Raw genomic sequence first — 13,291 nt, 5'->3', positions numbered from 1 at the left:
CACAGAGGCCTGCCTTCACTCACAGACCCATTCACAGTCTCATGCACTTACTCACAGATGCACTCAAATACTCATATACTTGCTTATGGACCCGCTCAGCGACTTATGCACCCATTCACACACCCACTCAAATACTTATGCACCAACTCACAGACTCATTCAGAGACTCGTGCACCCACTCACAGACCCACTCAGTCACTCAAAAACTCATGTACCTGTTCTGAGACCCACTCACAGGATCACACACATTGCTGGGACAGCTGTGCGCTTTAAAATGTGTATAACATCACATGCACCCACTCACAGACCCACTCAGGCAGTCATTCGCCCACTCACAGACTCACACATCCACTCACACACCCACTTAGACACCCATTCAGACGCCCACTCAGACATTCAGAGACCCACTCACAGACCCACTCAGACACTCACAGAGCTGCTCACAGACCAACTTAGAGACTCACATCCACTCACAGACCCATTCACAGACTCACAAATCCACTCAGAGATTCATGCACCCAGTCACAGACCCCGCTCAGCCACTCATGCACCCACTCACAGACCCACTCAGGCAGTCATGCACCCACTCACACACTCACCCACCCATCCACAGACCCACTTAGAGACTCAAACGTCCACTCAGAAACTCACTCAGACACTCACAGACTTACTCACAGCAGACCCACTCATACACTCAGAGAGCTACTCACAGACCTACTTAGATACTCATGGACCAACTCACAGACCCACTCAGAAACTCAAGCACCTACTCATAGACCCACTCAAACACTAATGTACCCGCTCACAGACCCACTCAGAGACTCATACATCCACTTACACATTCACTCAGACAATCATGCACCCATTCACAGATCCACCAAGGCACTCATGCACACACTCATAGAGCTATTCAGGCACTCATGCACCCACTCACAGACTCTTACACCCAGTCAGATACTCATGTACCCACTCACACTCACTGAAACACTCACAGACCCACTCACAAATGCACTCAGACAGTCACAGAGCCACTCACAAACCCACCAACAAAGAGACTCATGTACCCACTCATAGACCCAATCAGAGACTAATGCACCCACTCACAGTGTCATATACACTTTTATAGAGTTATTTAGATAGTGATGTACTGAGTGTGATACACAGAATCACTTCTAATGAATTATTGAATGTGCTCGTGCCTATTGAAATTCTGCTTTCGTATTTCAAAACATGGAAAAAATATATATTTATAAAGAAAATGAACAATATTTTTGTCAGTAGGGTTGCTCTAAGAAGAGCCTTTGTTTTCATTGTGAATATGTGACAGCTGCACATAAGACTGAATGCAGAGTTTGAGGTTGCTGAGGAACACCCTGTTGCCTGCGTCTGTGAAGTGAACTCCATCACTTCTATAGATTCCATGCATGTCAAAATGCAGGTTGTTGTAGATATAGCTCATGTTATGGTCTCTGAGAAATGCAGAAACAGATTTATTAAAATGTTTCTTGGCTGTAGACAGAATTGATTTGACCACTTACATTTCTGCCTTTGGCATATGTTGGGGTACACAAAAACAGTGTGAGGGAAAAGTGTCATTAATTGTGCAAAGGTATCCTTCATTAGGATTTCCAGCCCTACCGCAGTCAATGTGCCTAAGTCATTGCCAACACAGTGCACAATCATGAGGTCGGGGTTGGCCATCCACAATGCTTTCAATCAAAGGCAACAATCAAAATTTCAGCCCTCTCTGGCCAATCCAAGTAATGTAAACATTAGCCAAACCAAAGTCCCTGTCAATACCACACTTTCAGGCAGACTCTCTGACCTATAACACATAGCTGTGGCTCGCAATCCACACTCTAACCATGTTAAAGTTACTCAGCAGTAGCTGACAGAAGAAGGCTGGAGCTGAATGAGAAAGTTTGGAAAATGAAAGGCAGTTAAAATGGAGGTCTGCTCCTGGTTAAAAATAAAAAGACATAGTTAATTGGATGCTGTGAATATGCAGGTGAATAAAGTTAGGTAGAATTTTGAAAGGTTAAGTAACTTGATCTATAATTGGCTATGGTGAAAATAAAAAAATGTTTAATGCAGTTTGATATGCTTTTAATACTGTACTGTAAACCACACCTGCTGCAGCTCATTTTGTAACTAGTATGGTGCTTCTAAAATGTGCTGTGAACTTTTGACCTACTGGTTCTACTGGCTTGCTATGGAGACTATGCTAAGAGTGTATTGGGGAAGGGTATTAAAGAGAGAGTTGTCTGTTTTTAGAAATTAGAGGTGTTTAGACAGATTGTTGCATAATAACAGTTGAATTCCCTACTTAGGGCTTGCTAATAAAGTGTAATAAAGGGGAACCTTGTGTCCAGACTGCAGGTGACTATGAATGACGCCGCGAGGCTCATCTTCAAAGCACCTAGGCGAGCACATGCGTCGCCCCTCCTCAAATAGCTGCATTGGCTCCCTGTCATACAGAGAGCCAAATTCAAGGGCCTCTGTATTGCACACAAGGCCATCTACGGCCTAGCCCCCAGCTACATCAAGGACCATCTCGCCAAATACACCCCAGCAGGGCATTACAGTCCACTGATGCCAGCTTTCTGGCCTGCCCGCAATTTAACATGTCCAGGAAAGGAGGCAGAGCCTACTCATCATCTATCCCCCCCATTTGGAACAACCTGCCGGCGAATATTCGTAAGGAACACGCCCTCCTTCCATTCGGGAAGAAACTAAAAACAGTCCTTTTTGCGGAGGTCTGGGCGTAATCTACTCCCCCTGGCTAGGCTGGACTCTCTGACAGCGCTTAGAGACCTGTTGGTGATAATGCGCTCAACAAATACCAATTAACAATAACAATACTGTAGTTTTAAAGTCATAATACTAGCATTCTAAATATGTTTTTGGACAACAGATTTTTTTGCAAATTTGTCGCGACAATCGCGAATAAGTCATGATTATGCACAAATACCCTACCATATTTAGCTTCTTTATGTTCCATTCTTATGCTTAGTATTCATATTTCCTGAGAGTCCATACTAATAATATAAAGAGAGAGCCCAAACCTTTGAGGCGGGTAATCTCAGGAACCACAGCACCAATCACAACACCCAATACAGTTTTGAAAAGGGCAGTTGCAGCAGAAGGACATAGGCTATACAGACGCCCACCATATACATTTAAAAGGTAAAAGAACCGTGCCAGCAAAGTAGTCCCTTGTGGGCGTATCTGCGTTGTGCTGAGGGCGTGTGCTGGGGGCGTGTGCTGGGGGCGTGACAAACACTGGGGGCGTGTGGTACGTTCCACCCTTCATGCCCTGTCTCATATTGTGTGCTAATCCCACCCTGCTCCCTTTAAATACCCCTGCACCCCATGTTCATAACCCACCCTTACTCCCTAAAATACCCCAACACCCTTAAACACTAACCCATATTAACACTATAAATATACCCTGTACCCCAAAACCCAAACCTATCCCTAAACCCTAAAAATACCCCTATACCCCAAAACCCAAACATAGCCCTGAACCCTATAAATACCCCTGTACCTCAAAACCCAAACCTACCCCTGAATCCTAAAAATACCCCCTGTAGCCCAAAATACCACTGTACCCCAAAACCCAAACCTACAGCTGAACCCTAAAATACCCCTGTACCCCAAAACACAAACCTAGCCCTGAACCCTTAAAATACCCCTGTACCCCAAAACCCAAACCTACCCCTGAACCCTAAAAATACCCCTGTACCCCAAAACCCAAACCTAGCCCTGAACCCTAAAAATACCCCTGTACCCCAAAACCCAGACCTACCCCTGAACCCTAAAATACCTCTGTACCCCAAAACCCAAACCTAGCCCTGAATCCTAAAAATACCCCTGTACCCCAAAACCCAAACCTAGCCCTGAACCCTAAAATACCCCTGTACCACAAAACCCAAACCTACCCCTGAACCCTAAAAATACCCCTATACCCCAAAACCCAAAACTATATCTGAACCCTTAAAGTACCCCTGTACCCCAAAACCCAAACCTACCCCTGAACCCTAAAAATACCCCTATACCCCAAAACCCAAACCTAGCCCTGAACCCTAAAAATACCCCTGTACCCCAAAACCCATACCTATCCCTAAACCCTAAAACTACTCCTGTACCCCATAACCCAAAACTATATCTGAACCCTTAAAATACCCCAACACCCCAAAGCATATACCTCAGTACCCCAAAACATATACCCCTATACCCATACTTACCTTATCCAAACATTTAAAAAAAACATGCTTTTACCATTCATGCATTTACAACGAATTTCGCTGTAAATGTATGCGTAGTAAAAGCATATAAAATGTAATGCCATGCGTTATAATGGCATTGCGGAGTCATGGTACTTTCGTAATGAAAGTATGCGGAGTGATGGTATGCGGAAAGAAAGTTGCGGAATAATCGGTGTTTACCCTCCCCCGGTAAGTACATTGGTGGCACGGCGGCCCACATCTCCAGCAACATACTCATATTTTTTCACCACCCATTTGAAAAATGCACAGGTTTCTCTCATTGATGGCCAGCACCAACATACACTTTTAGACACACCTCCCGCCAGAAGTTCTAGAATTGCGAACTTTAGAGCTGGGGAGCTACGTTCGAATCTCGGCATCAGCTCAACATCCTGTGATTCCAGGCAAATCGCTTTGTCTCCCCGTGCCTACCACAAATGAATGTGTTCTTCTGTAATGTAAATTGTGCTTATGCCATGTTGTCGAGTTTGCGTTATAGAAAATTGCAAGGAAAAATAAAGTAGGGAAACTCGAATTCACACACTACTGAACGCGCACTCTTAAGTGCATCAGCAGTGCACTGTGAATCGGAGCGTTTCACAGGCCTGTCACAGATAAGAAATGCTATCAAAACAAAATCCTACAAAACACTATACTACTGGCCGGCAGCAATTCATACCCGGACATTGTCGGCACTGGGTGCTATCGACATTGAAATCATAAACCAAGGACTTATAGAAATTGAAGACTCACTGTATCTATTAAGCGAGAAGTCCTTACAAGATTTCAGCCTGCCGCCAGCGGTCCGAACTAACCTAACTGGATACCACAATATCGCTACCGCACACAATATTCCAGAGCTAAATAACTACCTTGCTCAACACTTGCCTAACTTAGTTCCCGATCAACAACTCGCCTACAACACCATTGTTGATAGTGTTGAAAAGAAGCAAGGCAAACTATTGTTCATAGACGCCCCCGGTGGCACAGGAAAGACTTACCTAATCAACCTCATACTTGCCAAAGTTCGATCTTCTGGGAATTTGGCTCTAGCTGTTGCTTCATCATCTGGAATAGCTGCCACTTTGCTAACAGCTGGTAAAACAGCACATTCTACCTTTGAACTGCCTCTAACAGTTTCCCTTGAAAAGGATTCAATATGCTCTATTCGGAAAAGCTGACCTTTGGGGACACTGCTTCAAAATGTGTCTCTTATCATGTGGGACGAATGTACAATGACACACCGCTCACATATTGAGGCAGTTGACAGAACCCTCAAAGACATTAGAAATTCATACAACATAATTGGAGGTGTTACTTTTGTGTTTGCTGGTGACTTCCGACAAACTCTTCCTGTGGTGCCTACAGGAACGCGGGCTGATATACTAAAAGCATGCTTAAAAGCATCACACCTATGGAACTCTGTACAATCTATTACCTTGTGCACTAACATGAGGACACATTTAGGAGGTGGAGATACACAATTTGCAGATCTTCTAATAGAAGTGGCCAACGGAGACATACCTGACAGAAATGGCTTTATCAACATACAAAACTTAGGTAAGCGTCTCTGTACCCTACATGAACTCATATAACATGTTTACCCAGACATCAAGCATCCTCTTAGCAAAGATTACACATGGATTTGCGAAAGGTCTATAGTTGCCGCCCGAAACTCTGCAGTGCATCATATTAATGAACACATACTACAACTATTCCCAGGTGAAACCACAATATATAATTCCATTGATACAGTATTAGATACACAAGACGCTGTGCATTATCCCCAAGAATTCCTCCACTCACTTAACCCTTCAGGGCTTCACCCTCATACACTCCAAATGAAAGTAGGTGTTCCTATCATGTTATTACAAAACCTACATCCACCAAATCTCTGCAATGGGACGCGCCTACAAGTTAAATCTCTTTTACCTTATGTAATAGAGACAACTATTCTCACTGGCCCTGCTGCAGGACAGTTAGCCCATATTCCCTGGATACCCATGATCCCTACTGATCTACCATTTCAATTCAAACGCTTACAATTCCCTATTAACATTGCTTTTGCATCCACCATTAACAAATCACAAGGTCAGACATACAAAGTCATTGGGATAGACTTACAAGAGGACTGCTTCACTCATGGACAGTTATATGTCGCGCTATCGAGGTCGGGGAATTCCGACAACCAATTTATTCTACTTCCTGATTCTCATGAAACACGAAATGTGGTGTACCATGAAGTTTTGAAGTAAATGTTATTTTCAATTCTAAAACCATTGCTGCCTAGCCTTTTTTTACCCGTACAACGTCGGGACGGGCCGCTAGTATCTAATAAAAGCAAAAAAAACTATTTCACCAATGAACACAATTTTCAGGTATGTGAATTACATTTTATTTTGAAAATAAAAATGATAAACAAGGTATATGTGTATTTGAGGTTGATAAAAGTGAGTATGAAATGTACAGAAAAGTTTCGAAACTTCATCAGATAATCTATTAGTGGTAGTGTCAGTGTTTTTAAATAGATATTAATAGGCGAGTAAGATGCTTTGTGACTGTGAGAGTATGTAACTGTTTATGTGAGGTGCACATTAGGTGTGTGAGAAATTGGTTTACAATGTTTTGTCTTGGAACTGTATATTGTAAATCTTCTGTTTTACTGCATGCTCTACTTGCTAGAAAAACACTTTGGTAAGGGTTAAACTTATACTTAACAATGAATAAGAAGATATGCCACATTTTACATATCTACACATGATGTGCTGCTCAGAAAACGAATTCTTTGAACTCTGGGACTTGTAGTCCTATTTATTCCAAATTAAAAGAGAACTACAAGTCTCAGATTTGAAAGTAAGAAAAATGCACTGTAGGTCTACATAACGTGTGAACATGAGAAACTTGACAACTATGTTTAGATACCCTTTAGGGTAGGTTTTGGTAAATTATAGGGCAGGTCTGTATGTGCCTAGATGATAAGTCATGCTCTTTAAACTAATACCGAGTCATATGTGTAGTATGAGAGTGCCAAATATAGTTAAATATGTAGTGTTTAAACATGGGTCAGGCCCTGTCTGTGTACTCTCACTGCCAGCTTCACTTGGCATGTAAAAGCCATTTGTCAAGTCTTAATCCAAGTTTTAATACAAATAACTGACCTCTGAGATATGCTGTAGGTTTGCCATAACTCATGGTGCTTTGTGCTTAAAAGATTAAGACATGTCCTTTTGAGTTTTCTTAAGACCCTTGCAGACCCATATGCCAAGCTCTACATAGAGTATACCACCCATAATGCAACTGACATACATGTTTCCAAAGCATAAAACCTCTTTCTCACCTAGTCACAGAGCAACAGAGGGACTTATATAGTCACTAACATACTCAGAAACTACTTATGTATTCACCAGTATCAAAGGCAGTTGCACAGATACCTACATGCCCCTCTATTCCCAAACCTAGGCAATGAGTTATTGGTCCAGCCACTTACATACACATTTAAAGAGCCATAGTGGTACTTAAACAGACAGTCACATACTGGCACAGTTATTTAAATATGCTATGGCACTGCTATAGTTGGACTCCTACACTCACTGAGAGATATGTAGGCAAGTAGTGACACAACCTCGTCATCCATCCAGACAAATAGTCCTTTAAACATGAGTCAGGTCTACTAGTGCATACCCTGTCTGTGGACTCCCATTGCCAGTTTTACTTGGCATGTGAAAGCTGTTGGTCAAGGTTTAAATCTATGTTTTACTGCACATATTTGACTGTGTTTCCATGGGAAAAGAGTTTTTGACTTGCCTCTATCTTTTGCGCCGATTGACGAATCTTCGTAAAATTTTCCCTAAAAAGTGCCCCGGTGATTCTTGTTGCACATGGAAAGTTTCTGGCAATCCATCAAGCAGCAGTGAGCTAAAAAAAAAACACATTTATATATATAGGGACCTGGATCCTCTGAGGATTCGACAGTCTCCATGATGATATGTGATTGGATATCAACACTTCGACCAGGAAGTGTTGGCAGCCATCTTGGGACTTGGCTTCAGCTGAGTCCCACAAAGAAAGTTAAGAAAAAGAGAAGGTAGGAGGGTAGGAATACCCTGACCCCTAGGCCTCTAGTGAGGGAGCTGCAGGGAAACTGCCTGGGGCAAAAACACATTTTTTTTTGTTTTTGGCGACAGTCGTGCTGGATCCGTGGCTTCAGATGAAAAATGTAAAGACCAGAAGTGCAAGCTTGCACGCTTCTCTAATTCAGCCCCTGGGTGGTCCAGGTCCCAAGGGCATACATGTTTTAAAAGGTGGGGGATGCATGGGGACCCCCTCACAATTTTTTTAAGCCCCGGGGACCACCACTGCCAAGACGTTATCTTTGTGTTACAGGAGGGTCGCGCGGCCCCCGCGCAAGGCAAACTTGATGGTAATAGGGGCTTCGCAGACCTCCTCAGGCTCCAGGGACCAAACAATCAATCAAACAGAATTAAGAAAGCGCAACAATGTCACCCCTAGGAGTATCTTGGCACTGTGTCTGTGTTGAACAGCCAGGTCTTGAGACTCTTTCTGAAGTCTGCCAGCGAGGGAGCTGTATGGAGCTGGAGAGGAAGGTCATTCCAGGTCTTGAAATTGATGTAGAAGAAGGAGCGGCCGGTGCTGAGGCTGTGATGGATGCGGGGTTGTGGAAGGGCAAGTAAGGAGGAGCACAGGTGTCTAGAGGGTTGGTGGAAGTTCAGTTGCTGATTGAGGTAGGCAGGTCCTAGGTCATGGAGGGCTTTGTACGCATGCATAAGGATTTTGAACTGGCATCTCTTCTAGAAGGGGAGCCAGTGGAGGTCTCGCTAGTGGGGTGTGGGGTGGGTTTGTTTTGGGAGGTCCAGGATGAGTCTGGCTGCAGTGTTGTGTATGGTTTGTAGTTTTCTGAGGAGCTGGGTGGAGATACAGGCATAGAGGGTGTTGCTGTAGTGAAGGCAGCTGGTGACTTAAGCCTGAATGACAGTCTTTCTGGTGTTGGTAGGGTCAATGTGAAGATTCTTTGGTGCATGCAAAGTGTGTGAAAGCGAGAGAAAACAAGTGCTTTAAATTGTGGTTTCATTGTCAGTTGGCAGTCGAGGATGATGCTGAGGTTGTATGGACGGTCGGTCGGTGTGGGTCCAAGTTCTGTAGACCACCATCTGTGGTCCCATGCAGAGGCGTTCTTACCGAAAACAAGAACCTCAGTTTCATCTGAGTTGAACTGGAGGCAGTGCTCCCAACCCTTCCCTTACATTGGTCATGGTTTTACAGAAGTTGATTTTGGTGTTGGAGGGGTCCTCGTTGAGTGAGAGACTCAATTGAGTGTTGTCTACATAGGAGATTATGTTGAGCCCGTGGGATCTGACGTCGCCCACAAGGGTGATCATGTAGATGTTGAACAGGGCCGGGCTGAGGGATGATCCTTGTGGTACGCCGCATAAGATGCCTTTTTCATGTGGTGGTGAAGGGAGGCAGTCAGATGCTCTGTGTGCATTCTGTAAGGAAGGAGGTGATCCACCTGAGGTCATCTTGCTGTAGGCCTATGTTGTGGAGTCTGTTGATGAGGGTGCTGTGGGACCCGGTGTTAAAGGTAGCAGAGAGGTCGAGAATGATCAGGTCCATGGTTTCTCCATGGTGGTGAAGGGTTCTGATGTGTTCTGTGGCTGCCTTCAGCGATGTCTTAATGCTGTGGTTTGCCCGGAATCCTTATTGTGACCACCACCTCCCCAGGGCCAAAATATCATTTTAAAAGTGGGAGGGGGCCCATGCAACCCGTCCCCCAAGCCCATATAAAACCTGTGCACACAGAAGGAGAGGGGGTGTGCAGCCCTTCTCCTAGAGCCAATAATGGGCCTGGGTCCGAAATACCCTGGGCTGGCTCCTGCTATGTCCCTAGGTGCCCACCCTGGGACATAGCTATTTGCTGTGACTGTGCGGGAGCCTTGACAACTCTCACTAAGTCAGAGCACACATTCCGCTTCCGGCAAGCGAGAGCTGACAAAATGCTCTTGCTTTCTGGATCAGAGGTTTTTCCTGTTTCACTGCCCTCTGTCAGCAGCTCCCTTCATGCAGCAGCAACTCTGGCTCCCCCGGAGGCACGGAGCTGGCACGGACAGCGGGCTCTACAGGCTCCACCTGCAATCCCAGGAGAAAAGAGCAGCAAGAGACACAATAGAGTGAGAAACGGTCAGAAAAAAAGAAAGGATAGCAACAAACAGAAAGAGTAAGAATAAAGTTCAAAAACAAAACAGTGAGAGCCGAGATAAAGAGCAGAAACAAGCAGAAGGAGGCAGAATAAAGGTCAGAAAGAGGCGGCATAAAGGTCAGAAACAAGCAGAAAAGGCAAAGTAAATGTCAGCAATGATCAGAAAGAGGCTAAATGAAGGTGAAAAATGAGCAGAAAGAGGTAAAATAGAGCTCAGAAATGAGCAGCAAAAGGCAAAATAAAGATGAGAACAAGCAGAAAACGGCAGAATAAAGGCGAGAAAGGAGCAGAAAGAGGCAAAATAAAGGTGAGAAACAATCAGATAGAGGCAATATAAAGGTCAACAATGAGCAGAAAGAGCCAAAAAAGAGGTGGGAAACGAGCAGAAAGAAGCAGACTAAAGTTCAGAAGCAAGCAGGAAGGGGCAGAATAAAGGTCAGAAACATGCAGGAGGAGCCACAATAGATCAGAAACAAGCAGACCAGAAAGTGGCAGAATAAAAATCAAAAATGAGCATAAAGAGGCAAAATAGAGGTCAGAAATAAGCAGAAAAAGCCACAATTGAGGTCAGAAACGAGCAATGAAAGGCAGAATGAAGGTGAGAAACTAGCAGAAAGAGGCAGAAAAAAGGTCAAAAATGAGCTGAAAGAGGCTAAATAAAGTTGAGAAACGAGTAGAAAGAGGCAAAATAAAAGTCAGAAAAAAGTAGAAGGAGGCAAAATAGAGATCAAAAACGATCAGGAAGAGGTAAAATTAAGGTCAGCAACCAGCAGAAAGTCAAATTAGAGATCAGAAACAAGCAAAAAGAGGCAAGATAAATGTAAGCAATGAAGCAGAGATAGGCAAAACAAAGGTAGACAAGATAGAGAGAGGGTGTAGCCTTCCGGGAACCAGGTTCGAGTCTCGGCAGGCACGCTCAACATCCTGTGATTCTGGGCAAATCACTTAATCTTCCCATGCCTAATAAAAATGAATGTGTCCATCTGTAATGAAATAAAAGGTCAGCAGCTAGCAGAAAGAGGCAAAATAAAGAACTGATCAAGGTCAAATAAAGATCTGATAAAGGTGAGAAATAACCTGCTTGCATAAGTAGCAAAAAAGGGCAATGTTCAAATAAGCAGGGTTGCTATCTGCTTGAGTGTCTGGGCAGGCACAGTGTCACCAGGTTCAAAAGACATTGACGCCCCAGAGCAGTTACAAAGCTCTGCAGCACTGGCTAACCTAGCCCACCAAGGCGCTGAGAGTGCATAGCTGTTAAATGTCACCACATCCCATTGGTACTCATGCTCTATTGCTTGTTCCAGCTTGTTATATTTCATATCGGTACCCTAATATAGGTCCAGGGAACATCGTACACATTCCCTTCATCAGCTCCTGTATTTCATATGAACGAGCCTTATAAGAACATAACTCCAAATAAGGACAGAATGCCTTATACGGACATAATGCCTTACAAGGACTGCAACCTTTTATGGACTAAACCTTTTACCTAGTTCCATGCCGAGGGTAGGTTTTTTCCAATCAATATTGCTAAGACATCATCCTTAGCACATATGAATAATTGATGAGTACACTCTCCAGGGGATATACTTCACCTCTCCCATCGACACACAAGGTTTAATCCCCAATGTCATCCTCATACTGAACAATGGGTTACACAAGTACATAGACTGTATAAATACAGCACCTCTTACTATCGCAAGGCAGGAGGGAACCACGAATTCAAGGCCGACACACTCACCAGAGACCCTGCAGCTCCGACATGCTATCGTTCCAGCTGACAGTGGTTTAACGATCTCTTGTGGGGTATCCAGCTCAAGTCCAGGACGAAGTCCCACACTCTCACTATTCAGGTATGGGGGTTCGACTAAAGCCTAGTGGGATTCTTGGCTCTTAGGCTTATGGGCTATTAGACTTAGTCTCTATATCACCTACTCACATGCTAGGTACACTTAGGTACATCTAGGCTGGCATCTTAGGAGTACGCTCTTTATTTTATAAATGAATTTTAAATTCATGTATATGTTCATGATTGTTGCAAAATGGTAGAACAATACTATTCCTTATTAACTGTACTGCTGGTTCTATATCTTTGCTACTGTGTTACAGTCGTAACAGCGCATTTATTCTACATGAGAAGAACTACTGTACAATAAATTCTTATTGTTCAACTGTTTCTTCTCCGTATCTCTCTGAGAGCAAAAACAAGCAAGCACGAGTGACTGGGTGAAAAGTAATATATTGTTTCCACAAGTCTGAGGTTATGGTGTTCTGAGGTTGCCAAAACTAATCTCTCTGATAATAGGAGGGTCTAGTGGCACTGCGAGCTAGCTAATGCAAACTATTGGCTAACATATGCGGCTGGGGTGTACGGAGTCAGTCTGCCACCAGTCCCTCGGTATATGTTATCCATAAACGTTATAGGTCCTGCATGACAGGGTGATTTTGGGACTACACTACAAGCTGTCCTACTGAACTTCTTTTTGCGTATTTTACATATGACATCTGAATCTGAGGATGACATTCTGGTGACAGAAAATCAATAAAGCCAAGATGTTCTAATCACAGCAAAACCCAATAGCCAAATGAAGCAACAAGGAAGGAATCTTTCTTTTCTAATTAAAGACATCCATATGAACCAATCACAATCCTTTCTTGTGTTGTGTTTCCTCTCCCTGGTGTCTCGCAAGATCACAAATAAAGAGCACTTTCTTTATATCTCAAATGTAAAAATACATTAACAGTTTTTATACCTTAAACAACACTTCTAATGTCTTATTTTCTTCAAAATTACAAAAATACACTGTTA

This window comes from Lissotriton vulgaris, chromosome 11 (genome assembly GCF_964263255.1).
Source record: "Lissotriton vulgaris chromosome 11, aLisVul1.2, whole genome shotgun sequence".
NCBI classification, from domain to species: Eukaryota; Metazoa; Chordata; class Amphibia; order Caudata; family Salamandridae; genus Lissotriton; species Lissotriton vulgaris.
This window is presented reverse-complemented; position numbering follows the sequence as displayed.